Here is a 12,172-nt window from a genome sequence, read left to right on the forward strand (position 1 = left end):
GGGGAACTCAAGGGAAGCAATCATAGTGGCAGTTTCTGCAGGCACATAGGTGGGGAACTCAAGGGAAGCAATTCTTGTAGCAAATATAGGAAATTTTGATGCACTTTTTCCTAACTTGCATGCATGGATTGGAGAGAAGATTAAATCCTTGTAAAAATATGAACAACAGGTGCAAAAACTATATGAAGAGATGGATGTCAAGCTTGGAAAAGAAGTTTGAAATTAATCTGGACTTAATTCAGGGACGGGTTGTAGATCTTCTCTTTAGTATTGCATTAAATGAGAAAAATATTTAGGCTATGCAGTTAGAGCTTGCACATCTAGAAATGAGACTTCAAGAATCTGAACACAGTAAAGAATATTTAGGCCATCTCTCAAGTGATGAAAGATACAAATGGGCTGAAAATGGTTCTAAACTATCGAGGGATAAAGATCTAATTGTCATCCGGGAGAAAATGCTTCAACATGAAATAACTTTGGTAAGATCCAAGCTGACTTTTTCATAAGAGAGGATAACAAAGATTACTCGAGTAGTTGACAACTTGGGCTTGGTAGAGATATCTCACAGTGAGATGGAGTTTTTTAGAAAGGAATCAGATTCTTCGAAACAAGAAATTTCTCATAAAAATGGGAGATTGACACAATATACAAGTTTGCCAATTTAATCCATGCAAAGAGTGTCCGGGTATCTAACAAATTTAGTGCTCTTGTGACACTGTTGTCTGATTTTTCTGCATTTGAAGAGTACTGGAAATCTCGAGAATCAAGGGAAAATGCAAAAGTAGAAACATTTGGTTCTCTTGTGAAGGAAAAGATGGAGGAAATGTCTCTTCTACAAGTTGATAAGAAGGCATTAGAAATTGTGTTAAAGAAAACTATGGAGATTGAGGCAATTACACAAGCTGAGGTATCTGATTTTATAGAGAAGGTTCAACTTGCTGAGCAACAAAGAATCGATGTTGAGAAGACAATGGTAGTTATTCTGTTAGAAAAGCAAGTTGTTTCATCACCATATTTAGGATCATCTTCAGAACAAGTTTCTACACATTTTGGCAAGGTTGCATCCTTGTTGAAAGGTGAAGAAGAAAGAAATAAGCCCTTTTTGCCTTGAAAAAAGTCCTCAGATCAAGTAAAGGATTATTATAAAATCCTCAAATAGTCTATATCCCAAACTTACCTGTCAATCAACTTTATGGAAACCTATATGGAAAACTAAAGAGATTCCATTGTGCACTAAATGAATCTATGGTTAGTGGGCAATGCTACTTTTCCTTTAATGCTCGTCCGAAAGGTGATTTAGGAAGACAACTCTAGAAAGATATCTCAGGCACATTGGAATGATTGTGAAAAATGCCAACAGTCAGTTACACATAGCTATGGTCACAAAACTAAAGGCACTTTATAGTTTAAGATTATAATAAAGTTTGAAAGGTGTTAATCTACAAGATTGAGGGACTCAGTCACCCAGTTTCAAGGTAGTTGAAGTTTCTTCAGATTGTAATGGAAAATACTAAACACCATGTAGTAATCCAATGATTAGTTCATTGTCTTTACATCTAGTTCATTTGATGAGACTAAAGTAATATTCAATGAACATAATGTAAAGTAGTAAGTCAATGATTTACTTACTACAATGTCCTTTTTGAGTTACTCTCTTATCGAGTTTTCCTTTTATAAAGGGTAGAGAATGGAATTTTCTAAAATAAAAAATGGACAAAGATATTCAAATTTTGTCTATGCATACTGTTGATGTCATATATGTTATCCTATTAATGGTTTCCACTTTGAGGCATGGGTATATCCTTTTACATAACACCCAACAATGGCTTTTCCAAGTGAGGCTATGAAGTATAGATCCTATTGTTCACCTAAGAATTCCACCATTGGTGTATGACCTCAAAAAAATAGAGAGGAGAGGTGGTTGTTGGAGGGGTTTTTAAATTCTTCCTACTTGATTTTGTACTTGTGACAACTGATTAACTGGGAAGAGAAATCAATACTAATAAAGGGTTTTTGTAATTCTTCCTACGTGCTTATGAACTTGTGACAAGTTATTAATTGGGCAAAGCCATAAATAATAATATCAGTGAGTCCCCCTCCTTATGCTCAAGTTAATAGTGAAATAGAGATGTTTCCATGAGTTATTGATATGCATTTCACATAGAAATAGAGCCTAAGCCCCCATGTGTACACTTGAAACTAGAAGGGATACATGGTATCCTGAAAATGTACATTATCACCTCACACAATCTCCCTGCACTTTTAGTTAGTGCTTGCTAGCCAGTGATGGGAATCCCTATGCAATTCATGAGTGAAGAGTGAACTCTAAAGACCACAACACACTGCCAAACTATAATAAAAGCTTGCCATAATTCACTTCGATTTTTGCTCTCCTAGGTCATGATCTCATTCATAAAACCTCTGTGGCAGAGTGAGAGTTGAGGGTGGATTATAATGCAGTCATTGGCATACCATGCCTATCCTATTTATTTGTTCTTTTGGCTCAAAATAATAGGCATGGAATCTGCACTTAACACTAAAGAACAAACCAAATTGCACATTTACATCTAAATATTTATGTCAGCATTGGGAAATGTGTAAGTCTGCGGTGAAAACATAAAAATATGCTCCTAAAGGGACAAATTTGCTTGCATAAAAGTAATAAAATTGTGTAAATAACAAAATTATTAATAGTGACCTAAATTCCTTCAAGCTTGTGGGATATAGAGAGTAAAAAAATAACTACAGGGGAGTACTTCCTACTATCAATCAATTCAAGAAATCGAAGTAACGTAAAATACACCATAAACCAACGAGATATAGTTTCTGAATAGATGTTACCCCTTTAATTCCAAAGTAGTAGGTACAAGGTTTGTGGAGGGGATACCAATTTCACCTACAAGAGCTCCCGAGGGTGTTCCACCACTTCTGAAGAGCCTTGGGCCCTAGTGTTTAGGGATAAAATCATGTGAACACAATGCAAGCAACCTCTACCTCTACTCTACACTCTCACAATCATTCCAATAAAAAAAGAGTATTAAGTGACTAGAATTCAAGCAAAATCACTAGTGAATAACATCTTATCTCTCTTCACTATACTCCTCCAACATTTACAAAATAGGCATAGGAATATACAAAAATATTGCAACTATCAATAAAAGTAGAAAGCGCAATATGCTAAAGATGGCTTCTCTCAATAAGGGAGAAAGAGGCAATAAAAGGATCATAAGTCAAAATAAAGAAAGTATAAATCTACACCAAGTCATGCACTCTATTTCTTTGCTAAAAATAGGAGACATAGACTACATGAGTCTCGTCGATTTTCTTAAGTGAATTCTAATCTTCTAATCTGATAATTACTTCCAATGATTTATTTAATTAATTTTACTTATGTCACATACATCATTAAGCAACTATACATAGAAAATCTCAATAGTAATGTAATATTGAAAGTAGGATCATAAAGAGACAACCATGCACACAAGGAGACACAATTTTTCGCCTGGGAAACCCAACCTTGGAAGACAACCCAACAACATTTTCTAGGAGAAATTCCTCAGTTCAGCAAAGTATAATATGATATTCATAAGTTAGATTAGGTCAAACATACCACAGATAAGCCCACAAGTCAAACCTGGTCAGCACAACTACTTGGTCAAACTTCCCATAACAAATTATGGTCAACTGCCTCAGAAATGTAGTCAAACTGCCCATTACAGACTCGGTCAAAGAGTCAGAAAACTTGGTCAACTAACCTCATAATTTTAGTCAAACAACGTCAGAATTTTGTTCAAACAGTGGTCAATGCTGGTCAAACATCAGAAGACTTCGTTCTACTTATCCTCCTCCTCCTTCGCACAAGTGAACAAAAAGCTGGTGTATTTTAGTGATTTGAATTGATATCCAATTGCATGAGGCCAAGTTTGTATTTATAATGGTATAGATGTGCTCAAGGGGCACGTCTCTTTGTGCTGGGCTGACATGACCATTTAAATTTAATTATTTTATTTTTTCTCCATCTTTAAATACCGATCGTAGACACCAAAATCAACAAGTCTCCCAACAAAGCCTTTCCAAGCCTATGCACTTTAATTTTGGGAGAAAATAGAAAGTATAATGAAGCCATTTTCAAAAAACACTCTTCTCAACCATAAAAAATTAAAATAGCTACTCATACCATGCAATATAAATGAAGGAAAAAATAAGATTTCTAATCAAGGAAACTAAACAAGATAAGCCTCCTTGAACCATGTGATTTACCACTTGACCAAAACTAGCATAATTGTAACTATTGGAACTCTTGATTAAAATCCACTAATTGGAACTTTTGATAATAGTACTTCACATGATAAAGTTGCAATATTGATTTTGTTGTATAATGTATATTTTGCTTGCAAGGATCTAGGGTTTAAAGATTACATGTCTTGGAAAATCCCTAGGGTTTTGGATAATCAAGATTGAATACCTAGGTTGAATATCTAGGGTTTGTAATTTTAGGGTTTATAAACCCTAAGTGTGTCAGAATAAGAAAAATCTAGGGTTTATGGATAAAACCTTAGGACTATGATTCTAGGGTTTGTATGGATCTAGGGTTTGGATATAAAACCCTAGCTAATTAGTAAACCCTAAGGATTAGGGTTAGGGCTTATGGGTTAATCCCTAGGGTAAATTGTTTCTGGAAACCCTAGTTCCATGATGCATACCTATCAAGGCTCGGTAAAACTAATTCCAACCTCCATATCAAGGTTGTGATGGATGAACTTGGGAATCTGCTTCTCTATGCGTTTGACTCCCCAATGAAAGAGTTGGTTGTTGAACTAGATAAGAAGAATCTTGGGTTAATGCCCTATTTGGAATTGGAAGTCTAAAGTTTCCATTGGGCCAGGGAAGAATGATATCAAGATTCTATTGCAGGCCTATGATCATCATGTGTAGGCAGCCAATTGGGTTGCACAGATTCTCTAATTAACTCAGAAGCGTCGATGATAGAAAAATCACAACTAGTGGTTAGTTTTGGATCTCCTATGATGAGAAGAACCAACGTTTTGTGGCACCTAGTTCTACTAAGGCAGGGTGCATGGTAGCATGTGAAAGGACTTATGAAGCAATTGCTCGTTGGTTTGTTTTGAGAAGCTATATGAGAATCTAGTGCTCTATCAGAAGATAAAGCATACTGACATCAAGTATCACCACTTTCGTGACTTGATGTAGAAAGGAGCGGTGAAGCACCAGTGTATCTCCACTATTGAGTTCTTATAGGATGATTCCTAGAAGAGATACAAAGCTATGCTACTCTTGCCCAAGAAGTCTAGGCTGATACATAGAAAGGATGTGAATATCTACTATATTGATGCTATGGCACTCTATATGATTACGAGTCTAGGATGAGACCTAGAGGTGCCTCAAAATCAGTCTTTGTAGATCAAGATGCTGGCTGGGAGAAACAACTAGGCTGAAACCTAGTCTGAAATGTGATTCAAGGCATTCTTATGAAGGTGGTCGAGATCTAAGCTTTTGTCACATAATCGAGGTATATGTTGTCATCATATTCCTTTGTCTAGTGTAGTCTTATCTTCTGCATATGATGAAAAAGGTCATCTCTTACTGAACATGATCGAGGCACTAACAAAGGAGACAGTGAAAAAGGTCATCTCTTATTGAGCATGATTGAGACACTAACTTAAAATAATCCAGAAACAATAATACTTTCAAAGATAAATGTTCAACATAAGAGGTGAGGATTCTATCATGCACATGTCTCCTCGTGGTTGGGTAGATATAGCATTTGACAAAAGAGTACAAAAATTCCATATTTGTTTCCTAGTTTATTCAAAATCTGAGTATCTCTGGGAAAGGAAAATGATCTTTGGAGTTCCATCAATTCTGTTGGGTTGGATTTTCTTCTATTTATAGACTTGGTCCTTGGTTAATACCTGATATTATAAATAGAGGGACCCATTTCCAACATGTCATTGGATTGTGGTGATTTCTTGGATAGTTTGGCCTCTTTTCTCAGTTTATACAACTAATGATTCCATAAGTTAGATGCAATTTCAAAGCTATATACTGCAATTTCTTCCTACTATTGAGTGGATTATGAAAGGAGGTTTCAATATGGTGGAATGGGATAAAGATAGAATTGGCACAAGATGAGACACTAAGGTTCTTCAGGATTTATTAGCTTAATATCATGGAATGCAAGGGATGCTTATAGAGAAGGAATGGAATATTTGATATGGGGTGCTACCCATTCTATTATATTGGAAAATTTTCTATTATGTAGGAGTTCAAGAAAATTCAGTTAGACCTCTATTCTTTCTTGAACAGATTATTTTCCGTGGGGAGATTACTGTCACAATAATAATAAGGAGGAAGTGGGAAGAATTTGTAGGTTTCTCCCTAGATATAGAGTTAAGATGGATGCACACTCCCTAATGAAGCAACACACATTCAAGGTCAAATTAGGGCAATCTTCCTGCTTAAAGAGCTAAATTCTTAATTTGCACTTTATTGGCTCTGCACTCTAGCCAAAACTTACAAAAGGTTGAGTTGAAAGAACAATGCAATGCCTTGAAACTTTTTCTCAAGCAACGAGTAATGTTGTGGGTAAGAAAAAAGTGCTCACAACTCGTCTAGATGGATTGCCAGATTGACTTCATATGATGTGTCACTAGTTGACTAGTGGAGATGGATGCTATGTAGATTTGAAAGTGAACTCCAGAAAATGTATCGTAGAGATCTTCCACTAATTGGAACCTTAGCATAGTTAATAGAAGTTTGACAACAGAGGATCTAATTCTACTATTATTTCCTTCACTCCATCCATGTCTGGCTAAAGAAAATTAGATGAATTTTGAGGAGTTTTCATTAGGAAAACATAAAAGGAATGAAATGGGTTCTTGATTATAAACTTGTAACTGATATTTGAGTTATGTAATAGTCCATATAGTTGAACAAATATAAGAACCATTGGAGGGGAAGGCCCTTGGCAGATTCTAATTTCATGCCATATTAGAAATGTTGATCATGTGTGCAGTATCAAAGGCCCTTTTAAGACCAACGATGAAGTAGGAGGAGCTAGAGATTTAAACCTCATAGGTTTAGTTATTCTCAAAAGGATTTGGATGGCATGAGTAAAGTATCCAAGTCATATTAGGAGTTCAATAGGATAGTAAATGACCCAGATTTGGCAGAGATATTCATCTAGACATTTCCATTTACAAGAAAGAATATTAGTATTTGTGGGAGAATATGGCCTTTGGTTGAAGCAGAGAGTGGTGAATAAATCGTAACAATTGTTATTGCAAAGAAACAAGCATCTTTTGAGTTATGCAAGATTCTGATGATGATGATGATGATGATGATGGTTAACGTCCACTGAGACCAAATTGGTCTATCGGACCTACAATTTTCTTAATTTTTACTTGTCTGGCTCCTCGTCTTTCTTGGCGAGATTGGTGTTGTAGCTTTCTTTCTTTTCTCTACGGTCTTCCAACTTCCTTTGTCTTGTATCTCCTTCATCTCTTCTGGTTCTTGGGACATTGGTCTCTTAGCTTCGCGATCTATAGTCGGAGAAGTTTAGTTTAGGAGATCTGCTTTGCTGTTAAATGAAGATTTATTTTCTGCGGTATTCAAATCCTCATAACTGTTGATTTGTTGGGGCGGGCTTTCTCCTTGCTTGCTTTGAGAGTTGTTTCCTTCTTCCTTGATTTCTTGTGACTCAGAGTTTTCGGTAGAATATTCTTCTTTGATGACAGTGTAGTGTTCTTTTTGTGCTCCTTCCCACCATGTAGATCTGTGGTGGTTTTTTCTAGCAAAATTTTTCTCAGAGGCTTTTGGGCAATTTTTGGCTAGATGCCCCGTCTCTACCTAGATATATTTTCTTCAAGATTTATCTGAATGCTTGGGTTTGAATTTAGAAGGATCGGAAATGGTTTTACAATAAACCAAGTCTAAAATTGTCAAGTTTATCTTTTGAGACTTGTTGAGGGACCCCATACTTGTGGGAATGGTTGCATCTCTTTGGTCATCCCCGTGCACTAGAAATTTAGTTCTATCCTGAGATAAGAATCTTTACCAAAGATAGAAGCTCTCTAGATATTGGGCAGAAGGTTGACATACCATTACTATCAGTATATATGAAGAGGGGATGCCTATTTAGCCACTGCTTAGAGTATTTATTGCTACTCTTATGTATAACTTGATGTATCTTTCTTCGCAATAAGGTGATATATGATGCATGCCTTCATAAAGAAAAAATAAAATAAAATAAGGGAATTGCAGACTTCCATAGAGATTAAGAGAATCAAAGGGATTTGTCTAGATCTAGACCACAAACATAAGAATGCTTCCAACAAGTTGACTTCAAGAAAATTAGATTGATGCAAAACATTAAGTGAAAAGTGCAACAACAGTTTGTAGCTTTGCATCCTAGAGAACTTTAAGCTAAGAACAATCACATATCTTCCAACATTGTTATCCCTATTTTAACATCTGCAGGACATCGTGAATGTACCAACACCCATGATAACCTCATTATGTTGTTAGTGTTACATTTACTTTTTGAGGGATCATGTCCTCCAACAACTTCATGTTCACAGTTCTGAAAATTCACAAAACACGTTAGAAGAAATACAACTTACTAGATAAACCAACAACAACAAATATTTTCCATTGGTAGGTATTAAATCAAACTTGAATAAAAATCCTATATAGACACATTGTTTAAGAAAATAAAAGCATGAGGAGAACATAAAAGATTGACATGTGGTGGCTTAAAGATGGACCCACTATAAATTAAGAGCAATGAGAAGGCCAACTACAACTCTATGAATAAGTTATTTGCAACTTGCAAGATAACCCACAAATAATCTTTGTTGTATAATATTTTTTGTGATTAGTTGTTTTAGTATGACTATAATTTAAACTAGGAGTCTCATAAGATTCATTTCATACAAAAAATATGCAGAAGATACGATAAAAGATTCAATAGTCAATACATTGGTAAAATATGACAAGATATGATAAAAGATTTGATTTTTTAATTTATTTGATTAAAAGCATCATTGATCTTGAAATTGCCAAAGAAAACCTTTGCATCGCAGGAGGATACACACTGAGTAGTTTTGAAGTCTTCCTCCAAATATCGTTGGGATTCTCTATCACCTCCTCACAAGATGTAAACATTTATCCAACGCTTTCTAACATCCCAAATTCCAATCCATGCGACACATTATAGGCACTAGATTTGTTTCTCAGATTGGTATATCTATTTTCTATGGCACAGTTAATGTATCCTTCTAAATGCACTGTGAGCATGTTTTTGTTGTTATTGGTAAGAATTCATGGAGCAGCACATCATAAAAATCATGGAGGCCAGGTAGATTAACAGGTCTCCAATGCCAAGATGAATCCTAAGGAAACATAAGCTCTATTTGAAGTAATGGAATCTATGTCTACAGATGCAAATGGAGAAAAACCTATCCACTTCTCTATGTAAAAGGAACATGGCAGGGCTTGGAGTGAAAACAAGGGAACAACAATTTCTTGCATGTTTCCAGGCTTAATTTTGGGTACAAACCTAATCCTTCATGCAAGAAAAATGATTTGTTTCCAATTTCAATTTTCAAGCTCTCATATTTGCAAGCACTCTTTATGCTCCAGTGTTTCATGCATGAGAACATCACAATTCCTTTGGGTTTTTGTAAGCTGGCCCCCAATTTGGAGCAGTTGAGCCTGCGTGCTAACAAGGGTTTGACTGGTGAAATTCCTAGGGATTTTGGTAGCTTGAGGGGATTACAGGTGTTGACACTCTTAGAACAATCTTCATGGGAGCATCCTACTAGATGTGGGGAGGCTAAATAGTCTCATGCATTTAATTTTAGATTTGAGTTATAATTCTTTCAAGGGACAAATCCCTCAGGGAATGGGGAGTTTAAGAAACTTGTTGGGGCTTGATATAAGCTACAAATATCTTAAAGGACCCATTTTGGAATCCATTAGAAATATAAGGACATTGCAAAAGCTGGATTTGAGCTCTAATTCCCTCACAGGTCACATTCCTGCAACTCTTGTGAACTTGAAAAACTTGGAGTTCATATCTCTCAGCAACAATAAGATTATAGGTAGATTCCCTCCTTTGTTGGGAAGTTTACAGAGCATCCAGTACTTCATAATAGATAAGAATCCAATTTTTTCTCCAACCCCTGTTGAACTTGGAAAGTTCAGAAAGCTCAAGAGCTTAGGCTTGATAGTTCTGGGTACTCGGGTTCAATACATGTGGCTTATGACAAACTTTTGAATCGAAACTCTTTGAATCTAGAGAACAACAAGTTGTCAAGCATGATTCATTCCATTATAGGTAATCTTCTCACATGTACCACCTTCATTTGAGTGGTAACATGTTGTCAAGGGCACTCCCTTTCTCTTCAGATTTTTTGCATAGGTTAGGTAAGAACATAGACTTGAAGGGGAACTCAGGTTTATGCATCAATGCCTCCTAGATTATGCAAAGATCTCAGTACTTGGGTGCGGATGTATGTGGAGCTTTGCCCATCAAAGCAAAGGGAAAATCACCCAATAAATCCATGGCAGTCACGCTGCATGGGGTGCACTGGAGAATCAATATGTACCTTGTAGTAAGTTGGATAATATATGCTTTACTAGCCTGAAAATATATATCTTTCTCCCATTCAAATTTAGTTTTCTTTGAGGTTGGAGATCAAGAAGTTGAAGGCTAAATGCATGGATTGATAAAGAGCTCTGTAGAGATTAATGTCTTAGTTGGTTATTGAAATTATTTTCTATGCTTCATTTCTGTACCAAAAGTGTTGAGTGTTTAAGAGAATGCTTTACTAACAAATTTCTAGTTTACTTAGATCTCAGTGTTCTGAATAAAAATAGTGTAAACAACCTAGGTCATGGAATGTATGAGGTACTAATCCATTGAGTAGAAAATATTATATTATTACATTATGGATATTGGTGGATCAAATGCAAGATCAATGTTGATTGTTAAAGTGGGTTTGCTTTGGGCTGAGTAAGTTGTAGCAAAGAGGGCAATGTGCTACTAAAGGTTGGGAATCATGGGCATAGTAACATCTAATATAATAAATAAAATTATAAAACTTTTCTTGTCACACGGCCTCAACATTCCAATGGAATGAAAATAAAACCATAATTCGAAGAACAAGGATGCCTTACCAGCTTGTAACTTACGGAGCTTGTAACTCAAGAGTGTAAAACAAAGCCCTCATGGAGACATTGATTTTGAAGAAATATTTTTCAGAAACCCATGAAATAAGAATGGCCAAGTCCTCTTTGTTGATAGTGCACGTGGTAACTCATTACTACAAATAATAAATAAATAAAAACAACCAGAGACAGTTAAGCACGTTATATGAAATTGTAGTGTTGCCAAAGGTTTTGCAGAAATGGTTGCTGCTGAATATAGGACTCATTCTGTTATCGTTCTTTGTAGAAAAGGGGCCCCATTTTAGGATATATGGTTGTCCCAACAAGCAGGAAATAGTGTGTTAGATCATGATGCAATCAGAATGATATGTATCTCCTTATGCAAGAGATGTTGTGAAGCAACCTTTTATAATCTAATTGCTCCATTCATTTTTTAGATCTTGTAATTTTTAGATCAGAGTTGGTTATGCAAATATCAGACAGGATGTACATTTTCAGGAAAGATGTATATGCTTGTGAGATCCAAGACAAAGAATACTGGAAAATTGGCCACCGCGATAATTGTAATTGAAAATATATATTGGAGAAGATAATAGAAATCCACTAGGAAAAGGAAAATTAAGATATCATGTAGAAAAAATTAAATTTAGATCTACGGTTACAAGAGCATCTGGAGAAAATGTTGAGATTTGAAGAGGATAATGAACATAAGAAAAGCAAGAACTAGTTGATATTATTTCCATTGTAGGCCATAGAAGAAGGTATATGCTAGTAACACTAGTAAGAACCCATATGTAATATGTGTAACCAAGACATTATTAAAGACAAGCAACATATACCAGTTAACGGTCTTGTTTGCAGTAACACTCAGATCAAATTTGAGTCAGATAATACTGACACTCTACTAATTATTTGTAGCACCAGATGAAGCAATAAGATGAGAAATTCATAGTCCAACTCCTAGTGATCTCCATTGTAT

The 12,172-nt window shown here is 35.6% G+C and overlaps 2 pseudogenes; both read left to right on the forward strand.

Moving 5' to 3' along the window:
* The first annotated feature begins 299 nt into the window (after positions 1-299).
* On the forward strand, positions 300-1,111 carry LOC149240404 (uncharacterized; annotated as a pseudogene).
* An 8,166-nt stretch (positions 1,112-9,277) lies between these two features.
* LOC149240405 (uncharacterized) lies at positions 9,278-10,670 on the forward strand (annotated as a pseudogene).
* Positions 10,671-12,172: the final 1,502 nt, after the last annotated feature.

This window comes from Pinus tabuliformis, chromosome 8 (genome assembly GCF_031772625.1).
Source record: "Pinus tabuliformis cultivar Carrire ecotype Pingquan chromosome 8, CPIR1, whole genome shotgun sequence".
NCBI classification, from domain to species: domain Eukaryota; kingdom Viridiplantae; phylum Streptophyta; class Pinopsida; order Pinales; family Pinaceae; genus Pinus; species Pinus tabuliformis.